The sequence below is a fragment of the Lontra canadensis genome, unplaced genomic scaffold (genome assembly GCF_010015895.1).
Source record: "Lontra canadensis isolate GAN:19392208 unplaced genomic scaffold, GSC_riverotter_1.0 scaffold31, whole genome shotgun sequence".
NCBI classification, from domain to species: domain Eukaryota; kingdom Metazoa; phylum Chordata; class Mammalia; order Carnivora; family Mustelidae; genus Lontra; species Lontra canadensis.
The window spans coordinates 5,480,432-5,505,794 of record NW_022631025.1 but is presented as its reverse complement, the minus strand read 5'-3'; the positions used below and the strand labels follow the sequence as shown (position 1 = coordinate 5,505,794).

At 43.0% G+C, this 25,363-nt stretch overlaps 1 protein-coding gene across 1 annotated transcript in view; it reads right to left on the bottom strand.

Moving 5' to 3' along the window:
* Positions 1-25,003, bottom strand: part of GLIS3 (GLIS family zinc finger 3) — a 493,142-nt gene extending 468,139 nt beyond the window's left edge. Inside the window, exon 1 of the mRNA XM_032866527.1 lies at positions 24,895-25,003. The gene's annotated coding sequence lies outside the window, so the exon portion shown is untranslated. The remainder of the gene's footprint in view (positions 1-24,894) is intronic.
* Positions 25,004-25,363: the final 360 nt, after the last annotated feature.

The window sequence follows — 25,363 nt, the reverse complement described above, 5'->3', positions numbered from 1 at the left end:
GGGGAGAGAGAGACGGAGGAAATTTTAACTTACATACTCAAGCTGGCTAAAACTGAACTGTTATTCCAAGAGTTTTAAAAAATAAGCTTTGATACCAATAACGTACTTATATAAAACTAAAAATTTCCTTTCATCTACTTAAAAGACAAGGTTTTCCTAAACTCTTGGTCTGCTCTTGACAATGAGAGACTGTGAAAGGTCTTTCCCTTCTAAATAATATGCCTAGAAAACAACTATTTCCCATTTTCCTAAAATTACATCCTGTACTCCAAATTATCTTCATCAGGTTTTTGATTACTTAAGAAAACAGAGTCTTCTCAATATTAAAAGAGCTAAGCTTTGCTCACGGCTATGTAACCTTCTGCATTTGTCTTTGAAATCTTCTGTCACTTTGGTTAAACAGATAATTAAGTGTATTCTCTCATAATGGCCTGTGATCCTGCTTAGTCAAGCACCTAAAGCCTTTTGATATTTTTGACAAACTTCCCAAAATCAAATTCTAAATGAAGCCTTTTTGACCTGGAAGAAAGTTTAGGATTTTCTAGAGGGTCCCTGGAACATTTCAAAAGATTTATTCTCTCTCTTCATAAAAAGACCAACATTAATTAGATAACAAATTAGCCTAATTTGCTATGTTAAATTACATGAGAAGCATCATCAAGGAAGAACTAATAATTACATTATATTTGTATGGATATATGTTATTAATATAAGTGTTCCAGAAATTGTGTAAAAGTCCTAGAAATCTGATATATGTCCTGGCATAATGTGATCACTTATAATTTTAGTTATTATCCTGAAAGGCTGTATTCACAGTAATAACCACATTTTCTTGCCAATAGCATTATAATGAGCTCTCATCTGCTCTTTAACCATGGCCATTTTTAAATCTTTGGTCCCTTACAGTTAGTTACTGGGTTTTTTTGTGGGGTTTTTTTAAGGTTTTATTTATTTGAGAGAGAGCATAAGCAGCGGGGAGGGGCAGAAAGAGAGAAGCAGACTTCCTGCTGAGCAGGGAGCTGCCTGGTGCTGGGCAGGATCCCAGGACCCTGAGATCATGCCCTGAGCCAAACGCAGATGCTTAATGGACTGAGCCTCCCAGGCGCCCCGACAGTTACTGTTTTACTCAGATGCTTTTGCAATTGCTCCTGCAAAGGTGTTTCATCTTCAAGACAACTCACAGTAAAGACTCTAACTAGTACAGGTTTCTGGTAACTTTCAGATCACACCCCTAAACTGGGTAAGAGGTTTGGCTTCATAAAACTAACAAAAGATCAAGATCATTAAGATTTAATTATATGGGACTGAATGAACTGATAAAAACTTTATTATTTTTACGACTTTTGTTTAAAATACGATGGTACCTTAATGTTTTGTTTTTCTAGAGCCAAGAAAATCTTCTTCTCTTTTCTCTTAAACTATCAGCAATTTGGTAAAATATCCCTTTGTAAACAAAGATGAAACATTTATCTTTTCTCTCTCTCTTATCCCTCCAAAATTGGGAAACTCTCTTCTTACTTTTATGACAATATATTTATTTGCATAAGTTTAATAAGAATCTATTCTCCTTGCAACAGGACACAACTGGAAACATTGGTTATATATCAAGACTTTGCTGAAATGTCATATTTGGAAATATGCATAAAATCAGATGTGACCAGGTAGTTTTAAGGAACCAAAGTTGACTTTATGGAGTCAATGAAAGTCCCCTGGAAAACTCAGCCTGGTACTGTGCCTACAGGGTTCCTGGCAGCCTCGCAGGTGAGTAAGGCAGGTCACTTCCTGGCAGGCCCAGGAACCTCAAGATATCCTGGGGACCTCAAGTAGAGAGGAATTCACGCAAATCTACAGGTATCACAGCTGAAGTCTGATGGCTTCTTAGCCTGGAGAGGCTATAAAAATCCAATCCAAGAATCCTTGTGAAATGTTCCAGCAAAGCAGATTTCTAAAAAGCCAAAATGGTCAATCACTATTTTTGCTGCGCTTATGTAAATAATCAGGCCAACTTTAATAAGATTAGATGTATTCTGTAAATGAATTAGTCTTACTGTAATTATATTTAATAGAGAGGAGGGTGATATAGAAGAAAAATTATGTTTCAGTAGAAAATTATAACACAACCTGTAGATATCAGATTCTACTCCTATTCATTATTTTTGAGGTTTTGTTATGTGTGTATGTGTGTGTGTGTGTGTATACATGTATGTGTGTGTATATATATATATATATACATATATATATATATATATATATATGTATATATATATATATATACTGGATCCCGAATTCTTCTAGTTTCACCAAATACCTGGCTACACCTCTCCAAACTAACCTCGCCTATTTGCTCCCACCCTTCTGATTTGGAATCACTAAGAACAGAATCTACCCTCGAAGCTCCTTCAAGAGAACTACACCAGGCTCTCCCCACTACCCAGAGGGCAGCCATACTTCAGGGACTTAAACCTTGGATCTCCATCCCCCAGATAAAAAAGACTCTTTCAGACTTTTGGAACTGAATATCAGCTGGAGATCTTAAATTAAAATTGACTAGGGGTATTCCTCCCCAGAAGTCGACAGCATCTTGAGGTAGACAGCTCTTCCCAGGTTACAAATAAGAGATTTTCAACTCCAGTATGAAACTTTTATTCCTTTTGCCTTCTTGCTACTTCTCTCTCTCTCTCTCTCTCTCTCTATCTCTATCTCTATCTCTCTCTCCCCCTGTTAATGCACAGGAAGGCAATGATCCTTAACTGTGGCAGTTGTCACTGAATCTACTGCTTAAGTCCACAGCTACACAACAAAAGTCCCCAGACCTTCTTGCTAAGATGGTTTTAGATAACAGAATTGCTTTATATTACTTACTGGCTGAACAAGGACGACTGAACAAGGACGAGTCTGTGCCACAGAAATACCACGTGCTATACCTAGACCATTACCTCTGGTATTGTACCAAATACAAGAAATTAACAAACAAGCCACTGGGTTAAAACTGGCCAATGCCCCTCATGTACTTCTTCAATTTACTTGATACCAGCCAGTTGGTTCACGGAGGCCCTGGCTAGGGAGTACACTTCAGTCTCTTGGTATTACCCACCTAAGAGTCATCACTGTGGTCTCCCTGGTGCACTAGTTTCTCTCCAAGATCTTATAGTCATGTTCACAGCCGTCAGCAGAACATCACATGGTTTTACTGCGCTTTGAGAAAGAGAAACAAGATGAGCAACAAGATGAACAGAAAAACAATTCTTCCACAGTTCTGACCTCATTATTTAGAGGAGTTTTACAATGAGACAAATGTGACTTAAATCTCACAGTGACTGAGAGTGGCACTAATACCAATTTTTTGGTCAATTTCTCATGCATGAGAGGATGACTAAAAGGGGCAAACTGTTAAATTAATTAAACAGGAGGGACATAAGGCCAATAATATTCTAATGTCATGGCAACCTATATAAGTAAACCAAAATCTAAGCCTATAAATGCCTCAGAGTTACAAAATCACAAATCCCAACACTAAAAACAACCAATCATGAACAGCTAACTAAACTTTAAGTGATAGCCAATCAATAATTCTCTTACTTTTCTTTTTTCTTAATTTTTTTTCTTATGTTCCCCAAGTTCCCACTGGGAGAACACTCCTAACCACTTTTGGTTTGGCACTACCCAATGCGAATCAATTTTTGCTCAAATAAACTCAAAATTTTTAATATGCTTCAATTTATCTTTTAACAAAATACATATTCGCTCTTCATTCCCGGCACAGAGCCCCTCAAGCCCTTGCAATTTCCTAAGTGATGAGGTGGATAAACGTATCTTTTGTTGTGTTAATGAAGTGACTTTAGAACCACACCTAAGGATGCCAGTTGGTTCAACCTTGTGATTAGAGGGTTGGAACTTTCAGTCCCCTCCCGGATCTCTGCGTCCAGAGGGGCTGGAATTTTAATCAATTGGCAAATGCCAATGATTTAATCATTCATGCCTACGTAATGAATTCTCCATAAAAACCTCAAAGGATGGGGATCAGAGAGCTTCTGGGTTGACACATATGTGGAGATCTGGGGAGAGTAGCCTGCTCAGAGAGAACAGGGAGGATCCTCTCCCCTTCCCCATACCATGCCCTCTTCATCTCCTCCATCTGACTGTTCCTGGGTTTTATCTTTTAACAAGAAATCTAGAACCTAGTAAGTAAAATGCTTCTCTGAGTTCTGTGAGCCTCTCCAGCTATCTAATTGAACCCAAGGAAGCAGGTCACTGGAAACTCTGACCTATAGCCAGTTGATAAGCACACGTGAAAACCTGGACTTTGGCATATGAAATGTGTGTAGGGGACAGTGTTGCAGGACTGAGCCCTTAGCCTGTGTGTTCAGACTCTATCTCCAGGTAGGCAGTATCAGAATCGAGCTGAACTGAAGGACACCCAGCTGGTCCCTGAGAACTGCTTATTATTGGGGGGAAACCCACACTGGAATTGGATGCTGAATCAGGAGATATGAGGGATGAAAGAGAAGGAAGGGTCACAAATAAAGCTAAGCTTTGTGTTTTTTGGAGCTGGATGGATGGGGCCTTCGAACTCACTAACTAAAGGCCTGATCAGTGTCACCACACTATACAACTCCAGGGGGGCCCATCTACTTTGAAGTCAATGTCAGCAGTATTTCCTGGACTTGTGCCCAAGCAGCTACCCCATGAGACCTGTGACCCACAGACAAGATGCTGCTCCCTGATCTGGGCCTCATTTCCCCCTATTGATCATTTTCCTCCTAGTGTACCTGAAGGCTGTCATCAATGACCAACATGTCAAAAGCCCGATGGATTCCAGTGTTTCCTGTTCAGCTGTTCAAGTTAAATTCCAGTGAAATCATGTGATGAGCCTGGGCTTTCAGAAGGATTCTGGGCAAAAGGAAAGTAGGAAGAGGAAAGGCCGTATGCGCCCATGACTCACGCTGGAGGCATGCGGGAGGGCTGTCTACGCTCTCCCCATTCATCACTGTTATCAACCTAATGTTTACGTAGCCCCGCACATATGGCTTTCTGGTCACATGGCCTATTGCTGGGAAGAGCCATGGCTGCTATTCTTCCAGGGCCTCAGTGCCAGCAAGTCGTGTTCCAAAGAATGAACCAGAAGCCTGAGGCTGACTCACCCCTTGCAGCTTGAGAAGGCTAAAGCTAGGAAACAAAGATCTCTGCAAGCCTCCCCAGCCACTCCAAGGCAGCCCAGATGATGACATGGCCCCTGAAGAATGACTTGGACACAGCTCCACCTGGGTTCCAGGTGAGAAAATCAAGACAGGAACCCCCTCCTCCCACTAACCGGTAGCAGGTGAAGGTGTTCCCACCTTCTGTTCACAGCAGAACAGACAGCACTGGATGGAATCTGGGATCCTCACCTGCCATTCTGCCTCCCAGCTACTCGCTTTTGTGGACAAGTAAACCATGGCTCTGCCTCAAACCATGATCCACTGGCACATCAGCCTCTGGGAAGCAGGGAATCCTAGAGAAGCCAAGTCCTGGGTCCCAGAAAGATGAAGTCTCCTGACTCCCAAAACTAAACATGATCATGTATATTAAGAAGAAATTGACAGAAGAGTCATTGTGATGTCTGGCTGGAATCCTACTCTGCCTATCTTTACCTGTGTGACCTTGGACGAGATTCTTAACCTTTCTGTGTCCCAGTTTTCTCATCTGTAAAATGAGGGTGATGTTGCTTGTCTCTATCATACAGGGCACTGTGAGGATGGAAAGTGTTAGAAAATATACAGCCCTTAGATCAGTATCTGGTGTGTGGTAAGCATCTAACATCATCCAATAACAGCATCCACTATTACTACTTTTTTTTTACCTTTAATTTAAGTTTAAATAATTTAGCTAATGGGATAAACAATACCAGAAAACAAAAGAAGTGAGGAGACTCGGGGGTCCAGATTTTTGGTGCCTTAATTCTGCTCCGGAACATTACAACTTATTGTTGTTGTTCCTTTTGGCCTTACTTCCCATTCTTTATGCTCCCACATTCTTTTTTATTTTACTTGTATTGAAAAGAAGATTTGTCAGAGTTGGAATCTGGGAAGCATTACTACTCTTGTAGGGCAGGAGTCTGACACAGCGCTCCTGGGCTGTAGGCAGCAGACTGACCCTGTGAGTTCCCTGCTTGCTTCTCAGCAGCCCCAGCAACCCCACCTTGTGAGGTGAGTGCTGAGGACACATGGGAAAGACACCAACAGCATTTGATACAAAAGGCTTATGATGATGAACAAGAGTCTCAAATCTTACCTTATTGCCAAGCTATCGTTTTAGCACTTAAAGAAATGGCCTGAACCTTTTTCACTTCCCCAATATATTGTCTACTTGACCAGCTGTGTGGCGCTGAGAAGTTTTCTATCTCCGTAGGCCTCAGTTTCTTTGAATGTAAACCAAAATCTCTCTGAAGTCCCTTCGAGAAGGGTCCTCAACCCCAGGCGCATATAACACCAGCCAGGCACCTCTGCACTTGTGTTTGAAGTTCCCTTTTTCCCAGTGAGGGTCTTAGTCTTCGAGTTTTTATCTTGTTTCTGGCAATCAACATTTCAATATTAAAGTCAAAGTAATTCTCTACATTTACAAATGTGACAGCTGAAAGGTACCTCTGAATGATAAAATGCTTCCCCATGGGTATTTCTAACACCTCACAATTTGTCCTGGAACTAGGTGGTGTCCAGAACCTGTAACAGTCACTGGAACCCCACCTACCTCACGCTCACTGAAGAAGTCAAAAGGCTCTAAAGGATTTATCAATACAAACATGCCAGACACTGTGCCAAGTACTGCACAGACCCACCCTCTCTCTGCAGCATCCTATCGCGAGAATTACAGCATTCCAAGGTGGGAGAGAGCTGTACAATGTGTCTCCTCTGACCACCTGTCTGATACAAGAACATCCTCTATAATATCCCTACATCTACACTGTCCTCAAACACCCTCGGAATGAGGAACCCACGATCTCTAGAATGTATTAGTTTTTTCAGCTTTCCATCAAGTGGCCAGGCCCATAGCTAGCTAATTCAACAATGAACAAGACTGAAACAATCCTTATACTCAAAGAGCTTATGGTTTAGACAGAGGTACAGATGACTGAATGAATGCAGTGAAATAACTATATTGAAATACTCATCTTTGTGTTTTCTTTCCCACATTTCCTTCAGTATCATCCTTCTCCAAATCAACCACAGGTTTTCACATATCCTTGATGAAAGTGAGGATTATTCTAGCAGAAATGCTAATAGAAATGGTTAGAACTCACTTTTGCGATGTCCAATGTAGGGTCCTGAAGCCCAGAGCTGAAACAACAGTTTTGAAAGAAAAATCACTTTGACTTAAAATGTCTGGATTGTGCCAAGAGAAAAGCCCCTTAAAATTAAATCAGGGCCCTAAGACAGTAAGGTGGAGAATGATCAAACTCTGAGGCACATGAGAATCACCTCGAGTGCCTGTGAAAACACAGGTTGCTGGCAACCACCCAGAGTTTCTGATTCTGTAGGTCGGGGTTGAGTATTAAAACCTTCCTAGATGACACTGTTGCTGCTGCTCCAGGGACCACACTTTGAAATCCATCCTGACAGTGGACTGGAAAGAGAAAGATCCAGGTTTAGGTCTAGGAGGAACTAAATGACCTCCACCTGGGCTGGGAAGCAAGGTGGGGAGGAACTAGAAGGCTCACACCTGGGAAAGGGCAGAGCTTGCTGAGAAGAGGGCCAGGACGATACTTCGGGGAAAGAGGAGTCAACACTGAGAAACTTTTCATCTTCACCCACCAAAAGCACCAGGGTGGCTAGAAGAGAGCTAAGCCGGTGTCTACAGCTCACCTGCTGCCCTCTGAGCAAGCACGGCCCTGTCACTTGTGGAAAGGATCCTATTAGCTGGTCTTCTCTCAGCTGCCCAGTTAGGACCCTCTATTGACTGTGACATGAATGACACCTTGAGACAGTCTGCCCTGCCTGGACCATCTGTATTCGTTTCCCAGGACTACTGTGACAAATTGCCACACACAGTGCAGCTTAAAACAACAAAAATGTATTCTCCTACTGTCCTATAGCCTAGAAGTCCAAAATCAAGGTGTCAGTAGGCCAGGCTCCCTCTGAAGATTCTTGGAAAGGATCCTTCCTTACTTCTTCCAGCATCCAGAGGCCTCAGACATTTCTTGGCTTATGGTAGCATAACCTTAATTTCTGCCTCTATCTTCTCATGGCCTTATTCTCTGTGTCTGTATATCCTTTCCTCTTCTTGTAAGGACACCAGCCACTGGATTTGGAATTTAATCCAATATGACCTACCTCATCTTCATGTAACTAATTACACCTGTAAAGACTATTTCCAAAGAGGGTCCCCTTCTAAACCTCCAGATATACATCAATTTTGGGGGGACACTATTCAATCCGCTACTGAACTGAATCTAATCACTGAACTTCCCTCACCCCCTCCCCTTTTCAACAGCTCAGAACACTCACTGGTCCTTCAAAATAGAAAGTGCGATTGTTGACAAATAGAAGGGAGAAGCCAGAGAAGTGATCCAGTGTCAGGAAAATCCCCTGCACGTGGGTGGAATTGGTCAGTAATAACTCCCACCCATTCCACAGTCATGATACGTGTGAGGGGCTATGATGAGGAATGTGGGATGCCATGGAAATGCAGAGGCAGGCACTGAACACAGATGTGAGTGCAAGGCAAGTTTTTCCCATGTTTAGATCTTAGTTGAGATCTGAAGGATGAGCAGGAAATAGTCAAATGGAGATCTGGGTGGGAAAAGAGACACTGGGGAAGAACGTTCCAGACAGTGGAAACACCTGGACACAGACCCAGAAGTGAGGAAAAACACGGTTCACTGCAGGAGCTCGAGAACACTTAAAATAGCTGGGCTGTCGAGTGGTACATGGGTGGAAGGGAGAGCCCCTGAGGGACAGAGTGTGAGGCCCCGGCTTCTTTCTCTTAAAGTCCCACGGAGTCATCTAGTCATTCTTCAACTTGAGACTCCTTATGTCGCTTTAGTCCTTTAAAGACGAGTATCTTGTTGTCCTTAAATGTTCTCTTTTCTAGGTTAAATACACCTAATTTCTCCAAGGACTTCTCATATACTTTAGAGTCCCCTCTCAACCCTAACTATACTGGTTTAAGTCCTTCAAACACACTCCAGCTTGTCTAAATCTCTCCAGACAGGATCCCCAAATGGAAGAAAATACTCCAGCCCAAAACCATAGGACGCATGTTTCCTGATGGCACCTTTCCTTTCTAGACGTAAGAATACAACTGAGGCAGGTCTTTGTGGCAGAGACTGCTAACTGGACCTCAATATCCACCATTACTGTTTTCCTCTGTACTGATATAAGCACGCCAAGGTTTAGCTAAATACACGGGTCCCCAAGTAGAGATTGTCTTCTTTATATGTGAGTATGTGACCCTGTAGCTTAGTTATGTGACTAAGTTCTGGTCCATACAATCTTCTTAACAAAACCATTTATTCTGGTCTTCCTCCCTCCCCTGCCCTGCTGGCTGGAAAGAGACACCCGTAGCAGCCTTGCACTCAAAGGGGGGAGCCCCAGGTTGAGGAGGACAGAAAAGACCAGTCCATCTGGGTCTCTGGATAATCTCTTGAGGCAGAGAGTAGCTACTCACTCTAGACAGCCCACCCACTTCTGGACTGTTTGAAGAAATACAAAGAAATTTCTGTGACCTTTGAGCCACTGTGATGACTGTGGGAATCATCCTCGTGTGGACCCTACTGACACAGATGCACTCGGTACAGATGCAAATCCAGGCGTTCATCCACCCATGCCCTGGGGAGACACATCCAGCATCTACTAGGCACTGCGCACCATGGATGTGGCACCTTCCACACAGTGGCATCGTTATCTCTGAGATGAGCGTAGATTATTCTTTGTATATGATCTCTCTTGTAACACCAGGAAGCTGGGTTCAATGAGACTCTCTTCTGCTCTGTCTGTGCTGTGGCCCCCGCTTCATCCCCAGCCTGCCCTCTTCAATCCCCAGGAGAACTTCATGAAACAGTTACTGTTATTCTCATCTTACAAACTTAAAAAACTAAGCCTTTTTAAAAAACTGATTTTAATTTCCTTAAGAACCAGCCAATAATATAATCTAAAAGAGACAGCAAGAAGTTTCTAACATTTTCCGAGTCGAGAGTGACAGAACAAGATCTTGTTCAAGGACCTCTCAACACTGCTCCGAATTAATTTCCCAAATTTGACCCATTGAACAACAAGCCTTCTGCTCTATGGCGGGGGGGGGGGGGGGTTTATTGGTCAAATAAGTTTGAGAAATTCTGCATAATAAAAAGATTCATACTGTGCATTTAAATATTGAAGTCTCTGACAAAACCTGCAGAAGAGAGACCTGATCAACCTGATTTAAGCACAAATGTTTCCCAAATAAACTTGGCTAGGAAACTCTTTTTGCAAGAAATGCCATGAACTTCCCCCAGCACTTTGAGAAGGGCTGCTCAAGACATGACTGTGATGCCAGGACACTCCCTGCTTCATCTGCTGTGTTTCCCCGTCACTTCCAGGTGTTACACCTGATCAGAGATCTCTTCCCAAGAGAAATTTGTGAACATGAAGGTCAAAATAATGTTTTACCAAAAAAGGCAGAATTTCAGGCAACAACAGGGAAAACCACATTGCTTTGGAAGCTCCCTGAATTCTTTAAATCCTACCTGGAAAGCTGTCACCATGTCTGTTCTGCTGACCCGTTAGTGGGAGGAAAGGACTAGATTTGCTGTTTCAGGCTTAAACACTTAGAAACAAGAGTGACTTCTTCATACGGCAGGCAATATGGTGTCTCATAACTCAGGGGGTTTGAATCTGCATCTCAAACAAGCAGTTACAACAAATGTGACTCGACAGTGTGATCTCACACAGGTTCAGTCACATTTGGGAAATGGAACGGATTCTTTTACAGGTCATTTGGGGGGCCAGCTAAAGACTGTCTGTAGAGAGCAAGCCCTAGGCAGGCTCTAAATCTTCTTTTTCTAAAGGAGCTTTCTGGATACCATATTCAGAACTTCTACAAATTGAAGAAGAAGACGAAGAAGAAGACGAAGAAGAAGACGAAGAAGACGACGAAGAAGACAAAGACGAAGAAGACGAAGAAGACGAAGAAGAAGAAGAAGAAGAAGAAGAAGAAGAAGAAGAAGAAGAAGAAGAAGAAAGCAAGCAAGCACAGAACCAGCTCAAACAAGCAAGTCTAAAAACAGGCAGCATGGGGGTATGCAGATGGACAGGAAAGGTGGGGTTTTCTTTTTTTTTTATCAGCAATTTGATATTTTTATTTTTTTTTTATGCTTAACATTGAAAACTATTCTCTCACACTCATACGGCTATAGGGAACATGTAGCATCCGTTCAATAATGGGGCGGATCTCCAGTAAAAGGAGCAAGGGCTTAAGGGGTAAGCACAGGAGCCTTTGTACTCTATGAGTGTTGGAAAGGTGGGGTTTTCACGGAGCTGATGGCTGTAGAGGCTGGGAAGCTTGTGACTGTCTTCTGCCCCCTCCACCCTTCCAGAAACAAAAGCAGTGCAAATGCATGCTCATTAAGCAGCAGGCCTACTGGAGAGCCAGACTCTTCTGGCCTGTTTGCAATGCCAGGGACCTTGCTCCAGGGTTGTCATGGGAAGTTACTGTCGTCCTCCCAGCAACAAGTTACCCTGGTGAACACCAAACAGCCTGGTCTGGCCCACTGAGCGATGGGTCTGGCGCCACGTGCTGGCCCCACACTGCCTTGCCCACCCTCTCCTTTAAATTCTCGCACTCCCTCACCCATACCACCACCTAGGCAAGAGGCGGCGTCCATTTCTGTGCACAAAGGCACAACAGAAGGCCATCGGGATGAGGGAGCGGGGTGTCCACAGGCCTTTCCTACTTCTGACCTTCAAGAGCCGAACACAAACAGTTATACCTGCTCCCTTCAACCCACAACTAACATGGGAACAATTCTCAGAAGAAAAACCACTTTCTACCTATTTTTACTGAACATCTCAGCGCCATAATTAAAACAAATCAGAAGCAGAAGAAATACCTCGATGATGATAGTGATGATTAAAGTCTATAGCACAAAGTGAAATGAAGCCCTAACCTGTGAATGGGATCAATTAAACGTAGACAGCAGAACAAAAAGATTCAGCTAAAGCAACTCCTTAATTGCTCACAGAGTTGCCAGATTAAGCAAAGAAAAATAACTGGCAATGCTACTCAGCAAAGGGTTTTTGCTCAAATTGTCTGAAGAGCCCTCAACTTCATGGGCTTCCTGTGTGCACAAAGACTTCAGGTGTGAGCAACAGAGGGGCAGAATGCGATGATTCTAGGGCCCACGGGCACCCCACTGGCCAGGGGATGGTGTTGACCAGCCTGTGTCTGGCATCTACCCTGCAGGACCCTAGAAACATCAAGATCTCCGTAGACCTGTCCTCGAGGAAGCCAAGAAAGCCTTCCCTGCATCCCTTGTCCTTTGCTGAAGTGCCCTAAGTTCCCTTCCCCACCGGACCAGATGTAAGGGCACATGATGATGGGACTGAGTGATCCTCCCCTCATCCTGTCCTTGGTGTCTGGGTCTAGTTCCAAGAAACTCGAGTAGTTAATACAGTGCTATGACCGCCTAATGTAAAAATCTGCTGACTCAGAAACATTTCCTTGGTACGACAAGATGTAGAAGAGCAGTAATTGGTGAGTCAGGAGACCTGCGTCTGAAAGGAAGCGCCCATGTGATCTTTAGCAAGTCATTGCTCCATTTCCCCATCTGTTTGTTATCAACAGACCACAGCCTGACGTTAAAGGGGGTCACAACAGCAACAGAAAACAATACTTCTCTGGCTCTAGCGCACTCCAAAATCCTCTCCCTGCAAAATCCTCTAACTTCCAGAGCCTGCAAACAGTATCTCATGTAGGTTCAGAATAAGTCCTCTCCATTGCCTTGTAGCATGCGTGACTTTCCTCTTCTTTGGCTCTGGATCCTTGTAGAGATCCCTGTGTCCAAAGCTACGTACCAAACCCTTACCGCTGGTGCAACTAGCATTGCTCCACAGGGCCAGAGCCACCATGCCACACCAGGCCGCCAGTACTCAGCATGACAGTCTTGGGTCAGGACCCCCACTATCTTGGTATCATGCTTCCATGACTGGTGCCTGACCCTGATGTGTGCATTAGGGTGTCTGTAGAAGCACCGTTCCTCTGAATCCTCACACATACCCTGCAAACCAGATATAATACTTCCATTTAATGGAAGAGGAAAATGAGACTCAGACAGATTAAATATGAAAACCAAGACCCCAAAACCTGCAGGTGGCAAAGCCAGGATTTGGACCCAGGTCCACATGCCATTACACCACGCCACTACTTAAGGGAAACGTGAGGCTCTAGCTGCTTGGAGTTAATATCCCAAGTCCTACACAATATGTGTATCATTTCCTTTGGTGGTAAGCCTTTATGACAGTAGATAGATGTTTAGACTAATTACACTATAGATTCATTAAAAAATCTGTGAAAAGAGGTCTACAAAATCATGTCAACTATATATAGAAATACTGGAGCAAACAGACCAGGAAAATGTTAAATTCCAAGAGAAAAACAGACCAAGTTAACAGATAATTCTCAGGGGACAAACTACAAATAATTAATAATTGTGTAAAATTCTAGCATTACTAGTAAATATCTTTAAATACAATAAAATGAGTTCTTTTTTAACCTGTGAAATTAGAAAGAAAAATCCTCAAAGGTGGTAGTGCCCCTGGCTTCCAGGGCCCTGGTACAATTGGCCAAAAGGTGATCTGGTAACTATTTAGCAAGAATCTCTGTTGTTTTTTTTTTTTAATTTTTAATTTAAATCCTAGTTAGTTAACGCACAGTGCACTACTGGTTTTAGGAGTAGAATTCAGTGGTTCATTACTTCCATTCAGTACCCAGTGGTCACCACGACAAGCACCCTCCTTAATGCCCATCCCCCATCTAGCTCATCCCCCATCCACCTCCCTCCATCTACCCTCTGTTTGTTCTCTAGCTTTAAAAGTGCAAATCCTTTAATCCAAAAATTCCCATTGTAGAACTTCATGCTGAAAAAACCATCAGAACCTTTAAAAAAGACTTATCTACAAAGACATCCATCGAAGGGTTAATTTTTGTAAAAATCAAAACAATATCAATGTCTAAAAATCAGAAAACAGTTAATGAAATGCAGCCATATGACTGGATACCATGCAGCTATTTAAGTGCTACAGATCCGTCAAAAAGATTAACGACAGAGAAAACTGCTGAAGCTATCGTTAATTTGAAAATAATACTACTAAATTGTTGTAGTTTAAATAATACTGTCGAGTTTAAGAGATTGAAGGCAATATCTGCCAAGGATTCTGAACACTCCAAGTGTTTTCTACAATGACGTGTATTTCATTTAAAACCAGGAAAATAGAGCTAACGAAATTTCAGGTGCCTGCAGCTCTTTTTTCCTAACATGCTGAGTTGGATGAGGGTCTCCAGCATCCTCGAACTGAAAGAGCATGGTGGATCCCTCCTGGGCAACCATTTTGGCTCTCTTCCTCTCATCTCGCAAAGCCAGACAGGTGCTGAACAACATAAATAGCAAGAACAACGGGAACAGGAGCAGCCAGTTTCAAGGCTTTAGTCAGCGCCAGGCTCTTCAGCACACTCTCTACGCGCACCGCGTCATTCAATCCCCACAAAACCCTATGAGACAGGCAGTGCCCATTTGAAAGATGAAGATACAGGCTCCGGGAGATGAAAATGCTTGCCCCAAACCTCACAATTAATGTGTGGCTAAGCAGGGGCTAGAAACCAGATAGGACTCTCTAGAATGCTTTGCTGTTTTCCTCATGTCTGACTGGGAAGGGTTGGAAAGAAAATTCATCGGATTTTTATTTTTGTAATACAAAAATTATATTTATCCATAGCATGACTTCTTTTCATAGAAGTCCGGACACTCCATTCCAAGCCTGTGTCTTTTCCTGACAAATCAAGTGACACTGAGCAAGTCATATTCCTTCCGAGATCCTGCTACTTCCACGTATTGGAGGTTTGGTTTGTTAAAACCCAGCTTTCTAGATCATTCTCCAGAACTACTGAATGGGACTTTCTGGGGTTGAGTCTAGTATATATTTTATTCTTATTCAGAAGAGTCAGTCTCTGGGCTGGTATTTTGGAACCAACATATTAAACAATCTAGGAGGTAGCTTTCCTGTCCACCAGTCGATGACTGCGTGGTTGGGGACACAAGCTTGAAGTCAAGAGGTTGCCGCCACCGGATTTCAGGTGAATCTGAGATGATGGGTGTAAGCTACGAAAGATGGGCCCCCTGGGGATCGGTCTGCATGAGCAGAACTCAGAGACAGCAACAGGGAGAAAGCAGTGTGAGTGCTGGACAATGTCCCTGCACGCAGTGGGAGGGACGAGGACCTGAACTCTAGGAAGGAGGTGCAAACAGAGTGTAGAAACCAAAGGAGCGGCTTCACATCGTCACCAAAGGAGCTTTTAAAAAGTACTGCTGACTGGTCCCACCTCCAGATCCTTCCTTAACTGGACTGGGGTATGTGCCTGAGCCTTGGAGGTATTTTTTTGTTTTTGTTTTTGTTTTTGTTTTAAGGTTTTATTTTCTTTATTCGAGAGTGACGAGAGACAGAGAAAAAGAGAAGTAGCAGGCACAAGCTGGGGCAGGGGGAGAGGGGGCAGAGGGTGAGGGAGAAGCAGACTCCTTGCTGAGCAGGGAGCCCAAAGCGGGGCTCCATCCCAGGACCCCGGGATTATGACCTGAGCTGAAGGCAGATGTTTACCTAACCGAGCCACCCAGGTTCCCTGGAACTTCGGGTTTTTAAAAGCTTCCAAGGATTCCATTTCGAAGCTAAGGTTGAGATTCTGCATTAGCAAACAAGACACAAAACCCTCAAAATGAGGTGGCTTTATGTGCTACAGACATACCTTTAAAAAGGTTGAAAACTGATATTCCAAGGACCCTCCCGGTGAGTTCACAAGAAAAAATAATCATCTTTTGGGTTTAAAAACAACGGAGACTCTCAATACACGACCTCCTCAGTACATGGAGGGGATGAACTTCAAACCTCAGTCATGTTTCGGTAGCCGGCTCGGCTTCTGTGCTCAGTTGCATAGAAAGGGCTCGGTCTCCAGGTGTATGAGTCACGGGAAGCCTCGCCTAGCTGACTGGATTTTTCTTCTTCACTGAAGTAAGTGAACTGATCCGTCGTTTTGTCACGGCCTAGCTAAAGCCAGTGGGAGGCTGCCAGTTATCATTGGGAGAAAAGGTATCATTTTGAAGTATCAGAGACAGTGGATGAATTGTATTCACACAGTAGACATTTCACTCTACTTTTTAATTTGCTCCTGTTTGAGTTAACGGAGAGTTTCATCTTTATTTTTAAAGAATGACATTTACACAGCCGCTCAAACCGCCAATCTGTTACATAAACACGCTTGTTTTCCAAAAGGCTGGCACCGCCTAGAGGCCAAATAATGTGCAGCGTTCTGGATTTCTCTTTGGAGGAAATTTTCAACCTGTTGCCTCCTGCCCCTTGTGATGTGCCTCAGTCAGGAGCCCTTAGGGGCAGGTGGGGCAAATGGGATTTTTCATACTGCAGAATTTCCTAAGACCCGGAGGAGTGGGGAGAAGGAGTACCAGAAAGAGATTTTAAAGCCTGACTGCAACGGGATGATGGGGTTGGGGAGCCCTGGAACAGAAGAAGCTTCTCACTGACATCAGAAGCTGAGCTTTGGAACCAGACACTGGGCTTGGTCAGTAAGCTCACACGAAGTGATCTGGCTTTGCTATCCATACATCAACAGAGGAACCCAAACCTTCTGACTCTAACCCAGGGCTAAAATCTGAAGGTTGCAGGACACCTGGGTGGCTCAGTCAGTTAAGCATCTGCCTTTGGCTCAGGTCAAGATCCCAGGGTCCTGGGATCGAGGCCCACATTGGGGTCCCTACTCAGCAGGGAACCTGCTTCTCCCTCTCTCCCTGCCTGCCACTCTGCCTACTTGTGCATGCCTTCTCTCTCTCTCTCTCACACGCTCTGTCAAATAAATAAGTAAAATATTTTTTAAAATAAAATAAAATAAAATCTGGAGGTCTCATAAGTTGGTCTCACCAAGCCTCAGGACAACAGCCCATTAAGCCAGTATTTTTCAGTTTGGTTTATACACCATTTATATCAGTATCATTGGGGGTGCTTGTGTAAAATGCTATTCCCTGGTACCCATCCCAGATCCCAGAAGCAACATCTGTTGCTGTAGGGCCCAGGAAGCTAAATTTTAACAGTCCATTGCAAACGGTATCTCAGTGCAGCTCTCATGGAAGCTTGGAATGGTGGCTGAACGCCCATGGGTTGCCTTGGGTGGGACGGGCTCTCTTTTGATAGAGGATGGCTTTTCAACAGAGGAAGCACCAGTGTGTGCATGGCTGACCTCAGAGCTCTTGCATGCCCCACACTCACCCGAAGGCACATGTGCACTCTGGACAACTGTGTACAGACAACCTGAACTCTGTCAGCCTTTTCCACTGTCTCAATGGAAAGTAACTGGGTCAAGACTCTTGAATCGAAATGTCAACCAGCTAATCTGATCCATTAGTCCTTACTCATTGATTTATGCTAATTAGCAAGGTCTAGACCCCTGGTTCTCCAACCTTAGTGTTCATTGGAATCACTGGGAGCATCTGTTAAAATACAGATTACTGAACTCCACTCTTGGAGTTTCTGACTCAGTCGGTCTGGGAGGAGGCCCAAGAATCTGCATTTCTTACAAGTCCCCAGAAATTAATGCTGATGTTACTGATCCAGGGACCACTGGTTCTCAAGTTTTCTTGGGTATTAGAATCACCTAAGAGAATTTTAAAAAATTTTTAACAAATAGTTCACACCTCATCCCAGTTCAATCAGAATATCTGGGGGTGAGACCAAGCTATCAGTCCTTTTTAAATCACCCCAGGTGCTTCCAACCAAATTTGAGAATTATTGGTCTATTCATAAGAGCATGTGGAGTTTGCTAGGTTGAAGATTCCTGGGCCTCTGCCCAAAGAAATCTGGCTCAGAATGGCTCCAGGAGAGCCTGTGCACTGGGGTTTTGGACAAGCAGCTCAGACACTGATTATACAAACTAAAGTGCAGAACTTCTTTTTTGTTTAAGATTTATTTACTTGAGAGAGAGAGAGAGAGCGCGCACACAAGCATTGGGGGAGGAGCAGAGGCGGGGAAAGAGAGAGAGAATCCACAAGCAGATTCCCTGAGGAGCTCAGAACCCAACATGGGGCTCGATCCCATAACCCTGAGATCATGACCTGAGCCAAAACCAAGAGTCGGCTATTGAACCTTCCGAGCCACCCAGGTGCCCCCTGAGTGCAGAATGGCATATGAAATTCCATGGAGAGTTTTTTAAACACTAGTGCCCACCTGCCTAGAGATTCTGATTCAGTTGGTCCAAAGTGTGGCCCTTGTATCTGAAATGTTCATGGCTCCCCAGTTATTTTAATATTTTCATAGAGAGCCAGGGCTGAGAACCACTGGTTTGTGCAGAAGCAACACCTGTGAGACCTGTTAAACCACAGAGATGCCCACTCCCTACTCCCAAGTTAGTGAATCAAAAAGTTTAGCACTGACACCGGGTACATGTTTTTAACAAGCCTCAGAGAATATTCTAAGCAGAGCCAGATTTGAAAACCATTGGTCTAAATTAAATTTCCCTTTTTTAACCATGGACTTCTGAGAAAAATCTGTGAAAACTACTGGCTTAGATTAATGCTATTCTCACTGTTTCTGATAATAACAGCAAGCATTTTTTCAGCACCTAGATATGCCTGGTACTCTAAATACACAATCATTGATTCTTACAATGACCTAGAAGGACTGAACTTGGGGAGGAAAGCAGGGAAAATAAATTCATCCAAATCCAGATGCCATCTACCATGAAACATCTCCATTTCTAAGGTGGGCCATTCTCATATGCTGGATGACCCACTCCCTCAGGTGCTGGTGCCTTCAATTCCACCAGGAAGCTTCCCCATTGTCCTTGTGTACCCACATGGGGTGCTGAAAGCTCCATGACAAGTTTTTTCTGTTTTTAAAAAGAAGAAAGAGGAGGAGGAGGAAGAGGAAGAGAAGAAAAGAGAAGTATGTTTCTTCTGGTAGAGTGGACTTCTCCCACTGATTGACACTGGCACAAAGATGGGGCAGACGTCAAGATCTAACACATGCCAGCCACAAGTGGTTTTGCTTCCTGTTCAGTGGTGACTTCCCAAGATCGTCTTTAAGGCTTGGTCTAGTACGAGGTTATTACTTCCCTACAATGTCTGGATCTATTTATTCCTTCTTTCTCCAAACGTCTTACTTTTTCATATTTCTTACATGACCAACTTTTAATTGCCACCAGAAGACAGGAATAACATGTAGTTTTAAATCCCTCAATAATCCAAAATGTCTATATCCAAGTGGAAGTTTATTAACTACAAATCAAATAAAGAAAAAATTATATCACTTTTCTTTATTCCCCACAACTGACATTATCTGACTTTGAGTCTGCCAAGAGGTAGAAGTTAGAAGGGTGGGGAAAGGGTTCAAGTTATCAATTAAATATAACTTGGTTAATTCTAGTATGAAACATTCTCTTATCGTCTCATCTCACTCCTGTGTCTAAGAAATGTTCCATCTCTCAAAATTATCTTCCCTTCCCATTTCCCTTACCAGGATAGCTCCTGAGCCCAGGGGTAAGCTTCTGTGTACTATGGTGGCAGGAGGGCAGGAATGGAATGATGGCCCACGTACTAACCTCCACATCCCTGCTGTTGTCCATGAGGACACTGAGCTGATGACTGATCTTCTCCCTGGACCCCTGAACCTGCATGCCACTATAGGTACCTGATCCCACCTGACTCTTTGGGAAACTGTGGTAACATCCGCAGCCACAGTCTGTTGTCCTTGAGGCATCCTCTAGCTGTCAAGTCTCGCTTCATGATGTCTTATATATTTTCTGCTCCATTTGACCCCTAAACATTTCTGTGTTCCCTCTTGGGGAGAGAGAGTTTTCCAGCTGGGTACTCTGACCCCACAGGCACGTGTTCCTTTCTGTACCAGTCTGATTTCCTCCATGACTCCCATCCTTCTTCCCCTCTACCATTCCACTGAAACTACTCTTTTCAAGTTCACTGATGACCTCCATATCGCCCAACCTAGTGGCCAGTTCTCAGTTCTCATCCTATTTCCCATATCAGCAGGATTGGACAGTTGACTGTTTCTTCCTTGAATTACTTTCTTTACTTGACTTTCAAAAAATCTTCGTCTTCCTCTAACCTCACGATCTATCAACTCTTCTCTGACTCCTCCCCTGACCTCTAACTGTGAGTGACTCAGGGCTCAGATCTTAGGTGTCTTCTTCAATTCTCCTTTAAACTCACCCCCTTGGTGTCCTCATTTAGTCTCCTGGCTTTAAATGCCACCTCTGCTAATGACTCTCAAAATTCACCACAAGTTTCAACCTCTCCACATAGTCTAGATGATTCCAAGATCCAACTGTCTAGTCCACAGTACCATCTGGATAACCAACAAGCATCTCAAACCTGACCTGTCCACAACTAAATTCTGACTTTTGCACCTTAAACCCGCCCCTTCTACAATTTTCCTTAATGCACGAAGTGGCAATTCTATCCTTCCAGTTCCTCAGGCCAGAATTCCTTGTCTCTTCTCCTCTCAGGTCATCAGAACTCATCCATTAGCAATCTTGTTGGCTCTACCATCAAAATATTTCCAGAATTCACACTTCTCACTGTTTTCACTACTGCAACTCTAGTCTCATTTTTTTTTTCACTTCAAAGGGTGAAGTATTTTTTTTTATTTAAAATCAATTAACATGTAGTGTATTATTAGTTTCAGAGGTAGTTTAGTGATTCATCATTACCATATAACACCCAGTGCTCATTATGTCACATGCCCTCCTTAATGCCCATCACCCAATTATTACATCCCCCAAACCCCCTCCTCTCTAGCAACCCTCAGTTTGTTTCCTAGAGTTAAGAGTCTCTCATAGTTTGTCTCCTTCTCTGATTTCATCTTATTTCATTTTTCCTTCCCTTCCCCTATGTTCCTCTGTTTTGTTTCTTAAATTCCACATATGAGTGAAATCATATGATAATTGTTATTCTCTGATTGACTAATTTCACTTAGCATAATACTCTCTAGTTCCATCTATGTCATTGCAAATGGCAAGATTTGGGGGTTTTTTGATGTCTGAGTAATATTCCATTGTATGTATATACCACATCTCTTTATCCATTCATCTGCTGATGGACACCTGGGGTCTTCCTATATTTGGGCTATTGTGGACATTGCTACTATAAACATTGGGGTGCGGTTACCCCTTCAATCACTACATTTGTATACTTTGGATAAATACCCAGTAGTGCAATTGCTGGGTTGTAGGGTGGCTATTTTTAACTTTTTAGAGACCTCCATACTGTTTTTCAGAGTGGCTGTACCAGCTTGCATTCCCACAAACAGTGTAAGAGGGTTCCCCTTTCTCCACATCCTTGCCAACATCTGTTGTTTCCTGACTTGTTAATTTCAGCCATTCTGACTGGTGTGATGTGTCTCACTGTAGTTTTGATTTGTATTTCCCTGATGCCAAGTGATAGCTAATTCATTCTTATCTGTACTTGGATCACGGATGGCATTGGTCACCTATCTGGTCTCCTGCTTCAACGCTCGCCTTCCTTCAGTCTATTCTCGATATAACAACCTTATTGATTCCTTTAAACCAAAGTCAAATTAGGCCACTGCTCTGTTCAAAAGTCTCCAGAAAATTCCACCTCAGGCTAAAAGCCATGGTGCTTACATGGTCCTATACAATCTACTCTCAGCATTTCCTGCCACTGGGGCCCACCATTACTTCTCCGACCTCTGCCCTTCCTTCGTTCTGCTCTTCTCAGAACACCCTTAGCCAGTTTCCTCACCCTCTACAGGCACTTACACAGATATTGTCTTCTCAGTCAGGTCTTCAATAACAACCCCAGTAAAAAAATTACAAGCCCACCCCAACCCCACTCTTCATGCTATCCAACTCCTTGCTTTGTTTTCTCATAGCATTATTTTTTTTTTTTACCAAGGGACATGTATTTTACATACTTGTTTATTGTCTTCTTCTCTCAAAATAATGCAAGCTCATGATGTCATTTTACTGAAACAGTAGTTGCTCAACAAATATTTCTGAGTATATCTTATTAATTCTAATATTCACTACCCCCCACCCCACCAACTGGGGTTTTGACCTGAAGAAGAGGAACCAGGGTCCACACATCGCACCACTTGTCTTTGTTCCCCATTGTCTCCTTCCTTAAAGACTTTAAGTGTGACAGATTGAATAGAGGTATTTATCTCCACTTCTCCCCAAACTCATTTTCCAAAGTAAAAAGTCAATAGATAACATTTAAAATTTAAAATTCAAAGTTACCTGTAATTCTGTAATACGGCAGAAGATAAAGCAGAATTGAGTGCTTGCCTCTGGGGAGTAAGAATTTGGGGATGAGGGGAGTAAGAGATTATGCTGTTGAGTTTGTTGTTTTTGTCTTTCAAGTTTTAGGACACATTTTGCAAAATTTTAAAAGAAACAGATAAAATAGAGTAATAGTAGGAGATTTTAATATACTTTTTTCAAACCAGTGAGATCTAGGAGATAAGAAGTAAACACAGACACAGAGAGACTGAATAGTACAATCAACTCACTTGTTTTAATTGCTAAAGAACTTGACACTTACTGAATGAAAGACATATAAACATCAATCATGTACATGACTGCAAAGAAAACCTCAAGAAAATATGGAAAGTAGGGATTTTTTAGATCTCTTTCTCTATTAAGAATCCAGTAAGATTAGGAATAAATGATATATAAAGGGAGCTTTAGAAATTCAGAAATTCCCTTTCTCTCTTGACTGGGCCTAGCTTTCAACAGTATTTTCCCCTGGGGATACAATACATAAAAAGCTTCATTTGACAGTCAAAGCTCAGCGATGACTTTGGTGTTCTAGCCAGAGACTACCTTGCCCCTGAAGCACTGAGAGTCATTGATTAAAAGGATGTGGAGCCATATGGCATCTTGATTTAAGGGGAATAAAAAATACATTAAATAATTCCTAAAATACCATCTCCATTATTCATTAGTGTGGTCATTACTTTAAATCCAGAGCCACAAAATGTCAATCAACTGATGGGAAGGACCGGAATTGCCAATCTCAGTTGTACCTCTCTGTGCATCTTTGGTCAGCATCTCTGAAAGGACTGATGAGCGGTGAAGTAGTAAGATTCAGTGATGGCTGGGATTTCAGTCAATTACTGAAAAAAGATCTTTAAGGTATCTGGACAAGTGCTTCTCAAAGTTGTGTGTCAGTTAAAATGCATATTCCTGGGCCCACCTCTGCCCAACCGAATCAGAATACATGGAAAAATTTTAAAAATCTACATTTTTCCTGATAGGCTCTTTGTTACAGTTTGAAAACTACTGATATACATCTACTAACAATAATCTCCCAATAATCCAGAGTGAACTAAAATCATAGAAGGAAATGGATTTAGTATAGTAACTCTCTTTTTTGGTGGGGGGTGGTGGTGAGGAGGGTCTATTGCTTTACAGTTTAATTAATTAAAGTCTTTGGGTGCCTGGATGGCTCAGTCTGTAAAGCAGCTGCCTTCAGCTCAGGTCATGATCCCAGGGTCCTGGGTTCGAGCCCCACATCATGCTCGCTGCTTAGCAGAGGCCCTGCTTCTCCCTTTCCCTCTGCCTGCCACTTTGCCTACTTGTGCTCTCTCTCTATCTCTCTGTCAAATAAGTAAATAAAATCTTTAAAAAATAAAATAAGGGACGCCTGGGTGGCTCAGTTGGTTAAGCGGCTGCCTTCAGCTCAGGTCATGATCCCGGTGTCCTGGGATCGAGTCCCACATCGGGTTCCTTGCTGGGCAGGGAGCCTGCTTCTCCCTCTGCCTCTGCCTGACACTCGGTCTGCCTGTGTTCACTCTCTCTCTCTCTCTCTGACAAGTAAATAAATAAAATCTTTAAAAATATATATAAAAAATAAAATAAAAAATAATAAAATAAAATGAAAGTCTTGGGGCACCTTGGTGGTTCAGTTGGTTAAGTGTCTGTCTTGGGCTCAGATCATGATCCTAGGGTCATACCCCACATTGGGCTCCCTGCTCAGCAGAGCTTGCTTCTCCCCCTGCCACCCGCCCTGCTTGTGTGCAAGCCCTCTCTCTCCCAGATAAATAAATAAATAAATAAATAAATAAAATCTTAGAAAGAAAGAAAGAAATAGAGAGAGAGGGATGGAGGGAGGAAGACTTAAGAATAACAACCTGACAGGCTTGACACACAACTATTATATTGGGTTATCTTTCATAATTTTGACTCATAGTCAATCCAGTAAAGGAAATGATAGAGCTCCAGCTTGACATGCACCAATGGCTTTCATCTGCTTGTCCCATGTTGTCAACCACTTCCCAGCACCATATCTCCAGTCAGTGTCCCACACGTGCAGGTTAGGGATTCCTGCCCCATTTGTTCGTTACGCAGGAGCATCCTCAACAAGAATGCCTTCCCAAGTTAGGCAAGACATTTCACAAAATAATAAAAGATGTTCATGAATCTTTTAATTGGTAATTCTGCTTCTGGGACTATGTTCTGTTTCTCAGACTAATGTGCTGAGATGTGTAGACCTGTGTGCTAGTTGTAGCATAGCTTATGATAGCAAAAATCAGAGTCATCCTAAGTATCTGTAACAGTTGGGAGTTAAGTGTGTCTGCATATAAGAGAACATTTAAAATAATCATCACTTAACCAAACAGAAAAGTATTTCTTTCTCACCTAAAAGAAGATCAGGGGAGGGAGGCCATCCTGGGCTGATACAGCATCTTGGTAGTGCCATCACTGACCGAGGCTCCTATCTTGCCAGGTGACCATCCTCAGGAAGTGGTTTCCATCCTTCAAGGCCTAGTGCACAGCCATGTTTGCTATTCCTCCTGGATACCCCCTCACCACCTGGGAGAGCAAAGGGAAAATGGTTGAAATCTGAGCAACCTTTAAATCAAGAACAAAAATTAAGCTTAGGGGCACCTATGTAGCTCAGCGCATTAAAGCCTCTGCCTTCGGCTCAGGTCATGATCCCGGCGTCCTGGGATCAAGCCCCGGATCAGGCTCCCTGCTTGGCGGAGAGCCTGCTTCCCCCTCTCTCTCTCTCTGCCTGCCTCTCTGCCTACTTATGATCTCTGTCTGTCAAATAAATAAATAAAATCTTTTTTAAAAAATTAAGCTTAAAGGGACTTATTGCACTGGA